Here is a 12,660-nt window from a genome sequence, read left to right as displayed (position 1 = left end):
CCTGTGGGTTGACTACTCCCACTCCAGTTCTTAGGAACACATGAAGAAAGTCATGCTTTTGCAGGGCTGCCACAGAACGGCATCCAAGACAAGGATTCATTCAAGGGGATCTGTAATACATTATCTGAAGATCCTGCTGAACAGGCAATGGAAACCATGAGAGCCCTGATTATGAAGCTCAGCTCTGCTGTGCCCATCAAGGAGCAAGCTTTGGTATCCCAGAGTTTTCCAGGCTGAAGCTACAGGAAGATATCTCCAAATGTTATGTGTGGAAACAAACCCTAAACCAGTTGGCCAAGTGTGTGACTGAGCTGACAGAAGCCATACCACTATGTTTTTTAAGACCATTAAATGCTTAGTAAACTTATTTAGAAATCTTTCTTCTCCAGATTTAGATAGACTATTAACAATATTTGGCTCTTCAAAAATAAAAACAACAAAAAAACAACACAGAAGGCTGTCACACATTAGCCAAATAGGACAAAGGCATTCTAAAAGCACATTTCTGGAAAAAAGAAAGCAGGAACATTTACAGTAGCTTGCTACAGCTTCTTACAGAGTTTCAAGGCCTACACAATATCACAGCCTTTCATACTTTCTGCATTTTCCAGCTGCAGTTCAATGTTCTCAAATGGTTACAGCTTTTGAACAAATTGTGTCTGCACCAAAGCCAACAGGATCTACAGTGGAGCTTCATCTGAAGCTCAGGACTTGCACATGACTGAACTCTTCTCTTCCTCCAGATCTGCTCAGCCCTTTAGCCTCCCCCCAGCCTCTTTTATAATCCATCAGACATGCTTCTGGAGTGCACTTCATTGCTATTTGTTTTGTATGGTATTTTTAAAAAGAACAATACATACAAAACAAAACAAAAAATAAAAACAAGAAAAAAAAATCCACAGGTTCAGGAAGAGAGGAAGAAATTAAACCCTGTTGGGCTGAAGTTTCCAGATGACAAAGCAGAGAAGATAATTGTTTAATACAAAGTATGAAAGCAGCACAAAGGGACAAGATGCAGAGGGGGGGAAGGAAAAAAATCTGGGCTTCCTGCACTGGCATGAAATGGCTGCTTTCCTTCTTACTGCCAGCTCCCATGCTTCATGTTGACATTACACATCCTGTGCTGTAGATCCACCCCCATGCTGATGCTTGCCCAACAGAATTATCTCCTGCGTCACAGCAGTGGTAACAGAACTGCTGGCTCTGCAGATCCCAGAGCACCATTTCAACGCTTAACACACGCAGCCACTGGACACACTACCAGATATTCTGGGTTGGTTTATGGCACTCTCAGTGCTGTACTGTTTTGCCTAACCTTCTGTTAACCAGATGGCCTGTTCTCTCCCCTTGGGATCAAACCATTAGGTTTTATTTTATTAATCTCTACCAAAACGCAGGGACGGTCTGGAGCCCTCATATCTGGTTTATCTCCAACAGGGTTGCTAAAATGAAAATGACCTAAAAATAACTGGAAATGCTGCTTCACACCAACAGAGAACAAGCTCTTTTGGAGTAAATATTTAAATGATCTGCCAGATGAACCACCACAGCAGCATGAACCACATGGATAGGAACTTGTATTATGTACACACACACAAAGGTACACACTTCTGCCATTGTAAAAGGACCTAGGTTGCATTTTTCCTGATCCAAAACATTTGTCTTCAACAAACCATTACCATACTAATATCTATTCAAGCCAATCCCTTAATTAAGAGGAAAAAAATGAGGGGGAGAAACAGCTTCCAAAACCACCACAGTTAGTGATGGGGCTCCAGAACATCATCCACTGACAACACAGCAACAGGAATGTTCTCACCAGAACATCTGCAAAGTCACATTAAACAGTACTTCAGGGACATGCCAGCACTAATTGAAGTCAAAGTTGAGTATTTATAACATACATGCTCCTGCTGTCAAAATACAAAGAGTGAGAACGAAAGAAGGAGCACACGAACGAAACTGAAAGAATTATCTAATGCAAACGCTTCCACTGAATCTTGCAAATCTGCTACAGCCATGCCCTCACATGCAACCACAAATGAGCATCTCATGTATGTAGGTGGAAGCTGTTGAAAGTTAAGGGCATCCTCAATTCAAGATGTAATTTTCAAAACGCCTCCCTGAAAAGCTCCACAAGAATTACTCTGTGCCGCTAAGGATCTGATCTTCAAATGTTTACTCACACAAGTAGCTGCAGTGAAAATTCAGAATCAGGGCACAGCAACTGTTCACATAAATGAGCTCTTAGAGCAGAAGGGCTTTAGCTCCTCACCATCAATTATCTACCAAATGCACTACGGTAACTATGAAAATGCAACAATGTTGAGGTCTGACCTATTAAAAAGCCTTTGTTAACATTCCTAACAGTGGCAGTGAGCAGTTACAAAATAAATAAATAAAGTGCACATGCCTGCACACTAAACCAAATCCCAGGAATGTAAGAGGAATCCTGTAAAAAAGTTGCAGTTCTGCTGTCTTCCAAAGGAAATAGGAAGCAAATCCACGTAAAAACTAACTATAATAAATCATTAAAATCTGTTCTCCGTGGCTGCCACCACAGTGCAGTGCTTCAAAAGCACAACTGGGTTCACTGCTCAGATTGCTACACACATGCATTTATCTGAGGCTGGATCTTTTCAACCTAAAGCTCCAAACCTCTGCAGGCTGGGGTGTCACACATGCTCAAAGAGGACAGCACTGCTACTATCCAACTTCCTACATGTGACTAACTTCTGATGTGGAAGGAGATCACAAACTGTCTTCTTCACACCACCTGGGCAGCTAAAATGTTCTTGTGGTCATCCATTACTAAAAGTCTTACTGAGACATGAATAACCCTACAATCTGGATGTCAACAGATCAGCAGGTATTGCCTTCAGCTCATAAGCAGACTGCTTAATTCACCTGTAAAGAGGATTAGATGTCTTCAGCACATCAAGGAAAAAAGCATGAGAACAGGCAGTGTGACATTTTAGCTCCATCTATCTTTAAAATTTCCCCAAAGAGCAGGATTTTTTTTCTTTAATGTCCCATTTAAGTTACTAACTCATCATCATATGACTGGCCTCCACTGCCATGACATACAAAACTTCAGTATATGGTGACAGGCCCCCTAGAAAGTCATTCCACAACCTGAAACATCATCTACCCTTCAAACACACTAAAAATAGATTCCTCACCCCCTTGAGGTCTCAGCAGCCCATCTGATATTACAGTACAGTATTAACAAACCTATGTAGACATGAATTCTTAAAATAAATATCTTCAGAGATAAGACCAGAATACCAGCAAGCAAACTATATTCCTGTACACCAACTGGTGAACCTGTGGAAGCACTGGGGAACCATGGATGGCAACGACCATTCCATGTTCATTTTGAGGGAGCACAACTCGTGCAACCTTTGGTCAACCTGCCTGACATCTTGCCAAGCAACTTCTGACTGTCTGAAAGACATTTTCTGGCTACACTACAGCCTCAGAAGGCTTTTTTATGTGGTTCCTTGGGAGCACAACACACTGAAAATCTCTGTCTTCCCCCCTGCTCCCCTGCCCCACGGTGGAAGGAGAGCAGAACACTCGTAGATGGTGTGGAACGGAAAGCTCATTGTAGTTTTTTATCACCTCTGCAATCCGATCATTTTTAGAGTAATTCAGGTTTACTCATTTATTCATGCAAAGACCCAAACACACTGACTCACTCTCTCAGCAGCCCCAGTGATTAATACAGGGAAGTCCTTGGAGCCAGAGATTTCAGGTCTCACACATGCACGGGTGCTCTGGCAGGAGAAACATGTGCGCTCTTGAGCAGCAGCAGCTCCTTCCCAGCCTACCAAGATGGAAACACACAAGGAGCCACTGAAGGGTTAAACACACCCATCCTGCATGGCAGAACATGGCCCTAGGTCACATTTACCTACAGAAGGGCTGCTGGAGTGCTCCTCTGCCCCAGTGCTGTTGCACACTGGGCTGTTTCACACCATATGCTTGATCACAGACAAGAGAACTTGGCCTCTGCATGACCTGACACAGCTGAAAGCCGATATGCTTTCTCCCCACTGCCCGCCCCCAGCAAAGATAAAAGGTCATTTAGACCAAAAGGAACCTGTCCACACTGAGTTCAGGTTACATTAATTCAACTTTTGGGATGCACGCTCCTGGCCAGGAAGCCAAACCCTTTCTCGCAGGGCTGCAAGCCACAGCCATATGACGGGGCAGGAACAATTCAGCAGTCAAGGAGCTAATTAACCAGGCTGAGAGCTGTCTGGCTGCTCTCGATTTTCCATCAGCCATTTGTTACATTTTTTACACTTGTCATGCTATTTAGCTGAGCATGATAGAAGCAAGGCTTCAGAGGTCCCACATCCTGCAGCCCAAGCCACCCAGCTTGTAGACAAAAGGGAGGGGAGAAGCTGGAATGCAAAATTCAGGGCTTCCAATCAAGTACAGAGAGAAATAATTCCAAATTTGTTCACATTGACATTTTATTTATTTATTTATTTATCTTCAGGGTGCCACTTGTCTCACAACGCAGAAGAAAACAAGAAGATGACTCCGTTGGCCACTGCCTTCCAAACTTTGCTGCATCACCAACTAAGTAGGTACTGTGTATATATAAATATATTTATATTTATCCATACTCACCACAAGCAACAACACACTTGAGAAGACAGGCTCAGTCAGAATGACAGCAGTGACACAAAAACAAGGTGGCAGGTAACCACATCTCATCTCTCAAGTGCTCGCCAAGAGAAGAGCTCTGCTCCAGTCTCACATACCAGAACCACTCACAAAAGGAGGCTTTTTCTTTCCTCATCTTGGTTTGTTTTAACACACACAGAAGCAGAGTTCCAGCATCAGGGTCGTAATTTCCAACATCCATTTTAAATCCTAATTATGCCTATTTTATTGGGTAGAGGGATAGATGAACAAAAAAAAAAAAAAGAGCAATATTTCAAGGACTGTACAGCAATTCTTTGGTTTTCTTTCTTTTTGGTCAGAGAGACCCAAATACCCTTAACTAAGAGCCACATGCCCACAAATCTAGTTGAGTCTGACTATGACTGAAGAATCCAAGTCTGAGTTAAAATAAATAAATATCCATGGGCCTCTTAAGTTCTCTTCAGCAGCAGTTTGCTCAACTAGAGATGAGTACTCATCCTTGACTCACTACATCCCCCTCAAGACCAGCACTCCTCAAGCTATTCCAAATTTAGCCCAGACTGCAGTTTTTATTTTGTGTAATAAAATAAGGAAAATTAAAATTAAAAAAAAAAAAAGAAAATTACAAAGAAGTTGTTAAACAATCACCACTGACATAAACCACCTTCACCAATCCCTCTGAATTTCTGGCCTAGGATCTATTTCAGCTGTCCATTTAATATCAACAAGAGGGAGGCAGAAAGGAAAAAACAAAAAACAAACCATCAAGAAAACAAAAAAAACAGTACCAAAAAAACCCAAAACCAAAACAAAAAAACACCAAAAAAACCCCCCAACAAACAAACAAGAAAAAAACAACCCCAACCATTAGAAGGTAAATGAACCACCCTCCACATCACCATCACGCTGGACCAAAATCTTCCAGCAAAAGTAGTCTCTCCCTTAGCTTTGCTGTTTATTTGACAAATAGGGGGAGAAAATTTAAGAAATTTAAGAGAAAAATTAAGAGAAATCTAAGAAAGTGTTGTGTGCTTGCTGGAGCACAGGTTCCAAGTGTTACATTCCCTCCCATTCTGCCCTTTTCTTTGGAGAGGTCTGGGCACTGTGTGTGGGAGGAATGTGCTTGCCTGGCCCCCGTGATAAGTGGCCATTGTGTTTTGAAGCATTTGCATGACAACAGTCCAGCCCAGGATGACCCATCTTCTTCCCAAAAGGAATATCCTGTGATGCCTTCTTTCCACAGCCACCGATACCATCCCAAGCCACTGTTTGAACCCAAGAGCTGCAGGCGGAAAGGAAGGGTTTGCTCATCCCAGCAATGCAAAAGAAGCCCCCATTGTCCTACCAGGCCACGGAAACACTGACCACATGTGCATCAGAAGATTCCATTTTTAGCATCTTTCAAAACAAAGTCTTCTCTTTCACATTATCACGAGCACACTGAATCCTCAGTCTTCCTATATCATTCTCTGCAATGTCTGCTTTGTTTTGTCTTGAAAAATCATCCTCCTGCCTCTCTACCCCATGCCACTGCTCTATTAGCAGCAAGTTTCCACTGCACATAATTATGGCATGCCTTAGCCTACTTTTTTCTGTTTGCTGAACAGCTCTGCCTATTTTCTACTTGTGCTGATGCTACCATTTACTTTTCCTGACTCTAATCCTTGTATCCTTTGAAGGCCTGACTTCCTCCACACCATGACAGCAGCTGGGGTTCTCAGGCCCCTTTCCAGACCTTTATAATAGCAACTGTAATGCCACTCTGATGAACATCCCACTTCCTAATCTTCAGGTCAGCACAAAGCCTGCATCTGTAACAAGTGCTGCAAATACAACATCCAGGGCTGCTGAGCACCCATTATCTAAATGATTTCAAGTTATTAATTGCATATTCCTGGAACTGGAAGGAGAAGGAAAAACACTGTCACATAATGCAAGCACTTAGCTTCTTCACACATAATCCCAATTAGAAGGTCTTATTTTCCACCAGGAAGTAACAAGTGACACACGTCAAGAACTGAATTCTTAATTTAACAGGTTCAAAACTAATAGAAGTAACCCAGTGAATCAAGTGCTTTCCCAGAATTATTTGTCCTCAACACATACTGGCCTTGCAATGATTGCTGCCCTAATAAGCTCTAAATAAGTCCCTCCTAATCACTCATGACATTGATGCTGTGCCTACAGCTCTTTATGCTGACACTATTAAACAAGTATTCTTTAAGAGACTGCTTTTGACTCCACTCAAGAACAACTCCTCAACATCCTGATGTCTCCTATTTCCATCTTCTTTCAATTACCAGCTAAACTCAACTTAATTAATTGCTTCTCCTGATGGATCTTACCATCTTCTACCTAAGAAGCTGCTTTTATCCCAAGCCAAAACCCCACTGTATTCCCCCTAGACAGCAGCTGTGGAGGTCCATAATTATAATTATGGACCACAAAAACCAGCCAAAAACGATGAGACTTTTGATCAAGGTAAAATACAATATATAGCACTGCTGCTAGGTCTGGGAGGTAGCTTCTGATAGCAAGTCTATCTCAGAAAAGGCTACAAAGCAGTCAAAACCAATGATGAGGGAAAGCTCTTTCCCAAACACTGCTTAAGGCAAAGTTCCTTCAAGGAGTGATTAGGCCAGGAGATTTTGAGTCACTGCAGTAACATTTGGTGCCTCAAGCTGACCAAAGCAACTGCACCAAGACCTTCAACTCCCAGACAGGTAAAAAGAACCCAGAGGAAAAAAAAAAATACATTGTGTTTAAGATTGTGTTCAACGGCAAGACACCAAACACAATACCCTCCCCTTTTCCTATCTCAAACTCTCTCTCCTCTTCCTCAAATCCCTTCAGAGATGTATCTGTGCTGCAACCTCTGGCACAGCTTAATAAAGCTGAAGAGATGAGGGGCATACTTTTTAGATCTTTGCTACTGTTGAAAGAACAAAAGGAACAGAACCCAAAAAGAGGAGAACTCACAGGACTTTGTATTTACCTATGTGTTGAACTTCCCAAACACAAGCTGAAAGAAGAAGAATGCTTCCAAAACTCAGGATGCAAATAAAGACCACTTCTATTAAACCTGGTCCCCAAAGTTTGGAAACTTCTACAACAAACCCTTTTTATTTTTCCCTTTTTGCTACAACCAACAAGATAATTATCATAAGTCGATCTATCTCCCTTCCTCCCCCCTTTTCTTCTTTCAGCACTGGCATACAAACCATGCTATTTTAACTTCTTTCCTGTTCTCCCAGTTCTTCTGGAACATTTTATTTTCAACAGTCAACTCATTTGGAGAAGTGCCATGCTGAAGTTCAACCGTGTTCAATGTTAACTGTGTCTCTGCCAGCAGCTGAGGACTTGCATCACACCACCTTCTCCAGCACCTCTTGATTAAACAATTTGAGTTCCCCTCTCTGAGAACTTAGCAGATGTTTAAGCAACCTTCACTCTCATCATGCTCCTTTTATTCCCCCCCCCCCCAATTATTCTCACTCTCTGAAGAGTAAGATGGAGTTCTCATTCTCTCCTCAATTAACACTCAGCAGACCTCCTGCTCACCTCCTGTGGGCCCAGAGATTTCTTGATTGTTTAGTACCCTAGAGTGAAGCAGCTGCTGGAAAAGCAAGCAGGCATTTGGACTGATGAAGTTCTACATCTCTGCTGAAGCCAGCAATCAGAAGTTCATACTTGAACACATCTTGGATCAAGCATGCAAATTAAGCCAATCATACAGTTCTGGCACTGGCAGCAGACCATATTCATCCAGAACAAGTTCATAAAATATATAATCTTCTACTACAAGGTAGAAAAGTATCTGTTAAAGAGTCAGAATCAGATAAATACATGATGCTAAAGGGGTATTTCCATTATTTTTCTTCCACAATAGATTGGAAGTGTAGCAAAATATAAGGAAACAAAATTACAAAGACATCTTGGCCTTTGTAAACCTTTCCTGATCCGTGGAAAACAGGACCTCATTCCTCCATCAGCAACTTCTTCCAGTCCCTGTCTCACTAAGGACTTTTGCATTTGTCCCTAAGTTTGCCTGGTGAAGCTTCAACACGGGACAATGTTAGTTAATGAGTAAGAACACAGCTATTCACCAGTTTCACACTTTCAAGTCCTTTTTGTGGAGTTTCTTACTTCAAAGCAGTGTTGTTCTGCCCATTTAAGGAAATTATCCACAACACCACACAGAGAAAGTGTTTCAGTAAACTGAGGTAATCTTGATTTATATTGTAACTCCACACATGTTGTTTGGAGTAATGGGAAAGCCCAGGAAATACTAATTCACACTGGGTTTCTGGAAGCTCCAGATTTCAAGAGACATCTTTTGAGCTTTTCTGAAGTAATCTTCCTCAAACTGTTAAGTTGTACTATTATAAGACTCAAGTTCTTCCCATTTCCTTTTTAAGGCTAAAATTAAACTTGCCCATTCCTTGGGGCCCAGAGGAACATCTGCCAGATGTCCAGACATCTATGTTGAACAATAGTCATCTACTTGTCAACTCTCTTTTTAATCATCCTTTTTATCGGTCTTCATAAAAGTCAATTCCTCTTTTAAGTCAAAGTGCACAATGCTAACAAATTTTGTTATAAAGGTCACTGGATGATCATATTTTTTTTCCATTTCCACTTGCAGTTGCCCTGCTTTCCCTTTCCAGCACCCCATTATGTACTCACATTCTTCACACTCCAAGCATACACATTACTGTATTCTTAGTTTTCTTCTTGCAATAAAATATTATTTTTAATTATGGAAGGAAATTGTAAACAGGACATCTAAAGTTTCTCAACAACATAACCCGGTGTGAAGCTAGTGAAAATGTAAAAGGAAATCAAATAATCCTTTAAATATTTTTAAAGCAGTGGTTCATAGGCTACGTCTAGTAGGTGTGAGAAAAGTGATTAAGAAAAGCATATTTTGGAGAAAAAGCTACCAATGCTTACTCTTTCTATTAGAGATTGGACCAATAAAAGACTCTGTGTGCTCTAAAGCAAAAGCAATTGAAAGCCATTGTCTGAATGAAGAAATTTATGCCTGATTAGGAGAAACACTCATGTCACCACCATGGCATGAATTAAGATCATCTCTCTGGAGCTTCTTTAAAAACCAATGGGTTTTGGGGGTTTGTTTGTTTGGGATTTTTTTTTTTTTTGGTAGAATTGTTTTGGGATTTTTTTTTTTTTTTTAAATATATAAAAGTTCTTCAGCTAGAATTTTAACAGCAAGGTGAACTTCAGTCTCTCTGGGCAGAACCACAGCAAGAAGTACCATTAACAAGAGTATAATTCTCTGAAGAGGTTTCAGTCTCATAGTGAGGAAACCCAGAAAAATACCCAAAAACCCAACAAAAAAAACCCCATATAAACTACTGCAATGTTGTTTGGTTTTCTAGGGTGTTAAGAGGCCCTCCCAAAAAGATCCTGATCTTAAATCTCAGAGCTGTTCTTGGATTGCACATGCCACGCTCAAGGGCAGTGTGTCTACAGGACACCCTGTAGTGCCAGCACTGGGCTGACCTCCCCAGAAGTAAGAGGAGATTCACAGCTCTGAACCACAAGCACTACTGTCCATATAGGGGATGGAGATTTGGGATCTGGCCCAAATAAGCAAAGGTCAGTGGGCAATTTTTTCAATTTTTCTTCAATGCCTGACTTAGACCTGTACAGAGGTCTGAAAAATCCATCAAAAAATATCACCTCAGGGTGGGGGGGAGAAAACCCAAAACACCACAACAGCAGCAAAAACAAACAAACAAAACCCCAAAACCAAAAGCAGTTATAGCCTCTCTTTTTGTCAAAATATAAGATTAAACATACCTGAAATGGTATGTTCCATAGCCTTCTTCTGAAAGATGGAGACAACCAGAGAATCTCAATAATTTGGGTGACACATCAGCAACCAGAAAGAGATGCACAGTTGATAAAGCAATATCCTTCCGAGGTATATTAGATTACACATTAAAACATTTCTTCCACAGCAAAAATAAAACAAGGGCATTGATTTTTAACCTCTAAGACGGATCTCAAATTCATCACCCTGTCACTGCAATCCTCAAACCTTTCTGGTTTTTCTGCACATGTGGGAAGGTGTTCTGATTCAGATTCACTGGTCCCCCATCCTGCCACTTAACACCTTCCCATATTTGTTCTTAAACACCTTAGAATAACCAATGTATGGACATCACTGACACCTTTCCATGGAGCTGTGCCTTCAAGCTCAGCAGCACCGCACCCCAGCGTCCCCCTCCTGCATTTCGGAGTGTATTTTGAACTTTTTGAGGAGCTGCATCTACTGTGCAGCTGATGTGCAGATTTCAGTGGGTGGAAAAAGATCCAAGGCCTGCTTTGGATCTACTCAAAATTGCTTCAGATTAAAAGGTGGGTTAAAAACAAAGCACACGAATTCCTGCTCAACTGCTATCTCACTTTAAAGATCTCAGGTTTCCATAATGACATTAAAATCACAATAAAAATGTTGCTGTAAGTTTTCAGGGAAAAACAGTATTTTATGACACCAAAAAGACAGCTGTGAAAACTGTTTTGCTTTTTCCAAGAGAAATTATGTATGTTATGATGCTCTGAGGAACCTACTAAAAGCTTGCCAGTATCACTTTAATGCAACCTAGTGAGTGGGGAGAAATATTCCATCTTAATTTAAAACTCATCCAAAAGAAGGAATGCTCTTGAAAATGAGATGTTAAAAATCCCAAAAATTAGGCATCATCACCTAGGAAAAAAAGAGACATTTCATGATACCCTCTGGAAGAACCTGAGCAGCCTCAAGCTGCACGCACTTACCTCCAAATGCTTTCAGAAATCTAAACATATATGCTTATATACACTATTTACTTGGCCAACTGATCAACCTCCAAAATCCTGTGGTCTTTAACCAAGGAAAAATATCTAGAAAGGTGACCTCCGCATGAAAGCATCAGAGAAAAAAAGCCTGAGGATGTGTTTCTCTGTGTGAAGGAGAATCTGAGCAATTTCCTCCAATCCTCATTTCCTGATAGCATGAAGACAGCGAGAAGACCCATCACAATGTTGTGCATTGAAAAATCTGAAGGGAAAACCTTAGGGGAAAAAATCATGATTAAGCCAGCTCCTGCCCTGCAAAGCCTCAAAACATGGAGAGACATCCACAATGTTAGGAGCACTTCCCATCTCAGCTTTGTCTACTCTCTCTCTCCTCCATTTTCTGGTGGAGCTAGAGAACATGACATGGCTTACCTGACTCAGATCACAGCTCTCTGCCAAACTAGTCACTTCCTCTTAGACATGCAAGCAGCTTCATGAGACAAACAGACCCCCACAGACGCACACACAAAAGCAGGAGCAGAAAGCACTCAAAACTTGGAGGTCTCTCCCCTTCCAAACACCAGAGAAACAAATGAAACTTTTGCCTTTTTCTCCCCCAAAAAGAGGGAGGTGAAGGGAAGGGGGGGAGGAATCCTATCAGATCACAACTACATGAAGCTCCAAGAGGATCTCTGTGTGAGGAGAATAGAAACCACAATGCTGAGGGGAGCCGGGGGGCACGGCGGGGGAAGGAGAAGGTTACTCCAGAAGACATAAAGAGCCTGTGGACTGTGTGTGTGCATGTGTGCAAGAGCGAGGAGAAGCTTTGTGTTGTGGAGCCTGGACTGGAACCAAAGCAGACAGCTTGCAAATGGAGGACAGGGAGATAAAGAAAGGGAAAGAGGGGGAGAGATAGGGAGAAACCTGCTCCGGGTGGGTTGAGAAAGGGGCAGGGGAGAAAGCGCCTTCTCCCTTGCCTGGTTTAAAGGTAGGGACATCGGGGAACTGAGCAAGTAGAAGTGGGCTCCTTCCCCTTCCTTTCTTCCCTTCTCGCTCTCCTTTCTCTCAAAGGAGAGCACAAGCGTGTGTAATGGCTCCTGCTCTCCAGCTGAACGCTGTCCTCCTCCAAGCCACCTCCTGCGGGCACCAGCAGCCCCCCAGCCCCGACTCCAGCCGCCGGGGACCCCGGCA

General features: G+C 42.0%; 1 protein-coding gene across 7 annotated transcripts in view; it reads right to left on the bottom strand.

Annotated features, from left to right (window-relative positions):
* The window catches only part of ZNF462 (zinc finger protein 462), an 88,267-nt gene that overhangs the window by 73,934 nt on the left and 1,673 nt on the right, over window positions 1-12,660 (bottom strand). The window lies entirely within an intron of this gene.

Source organism: Haemorhous mexicanus, chromosome Z, assembly GCF_027477595.1.
Source record: "Haemorhous mexicanus isolate bHaeMex1 chromosome Z, bHaeMex1.pri, whole genome shotgun sequence".
Lineage (NCBI taxonomy): Eukaryota > Metazoa > Chordata > Aves > Passeriformes > Fringillidae > Haemorhous > Haemorhous mexicanus.
The sequence above is the reverse complement of the archived record's forward strand: the minus strand, read 5'-3'. Positions and strand labels throughout refer to the sequence as shown.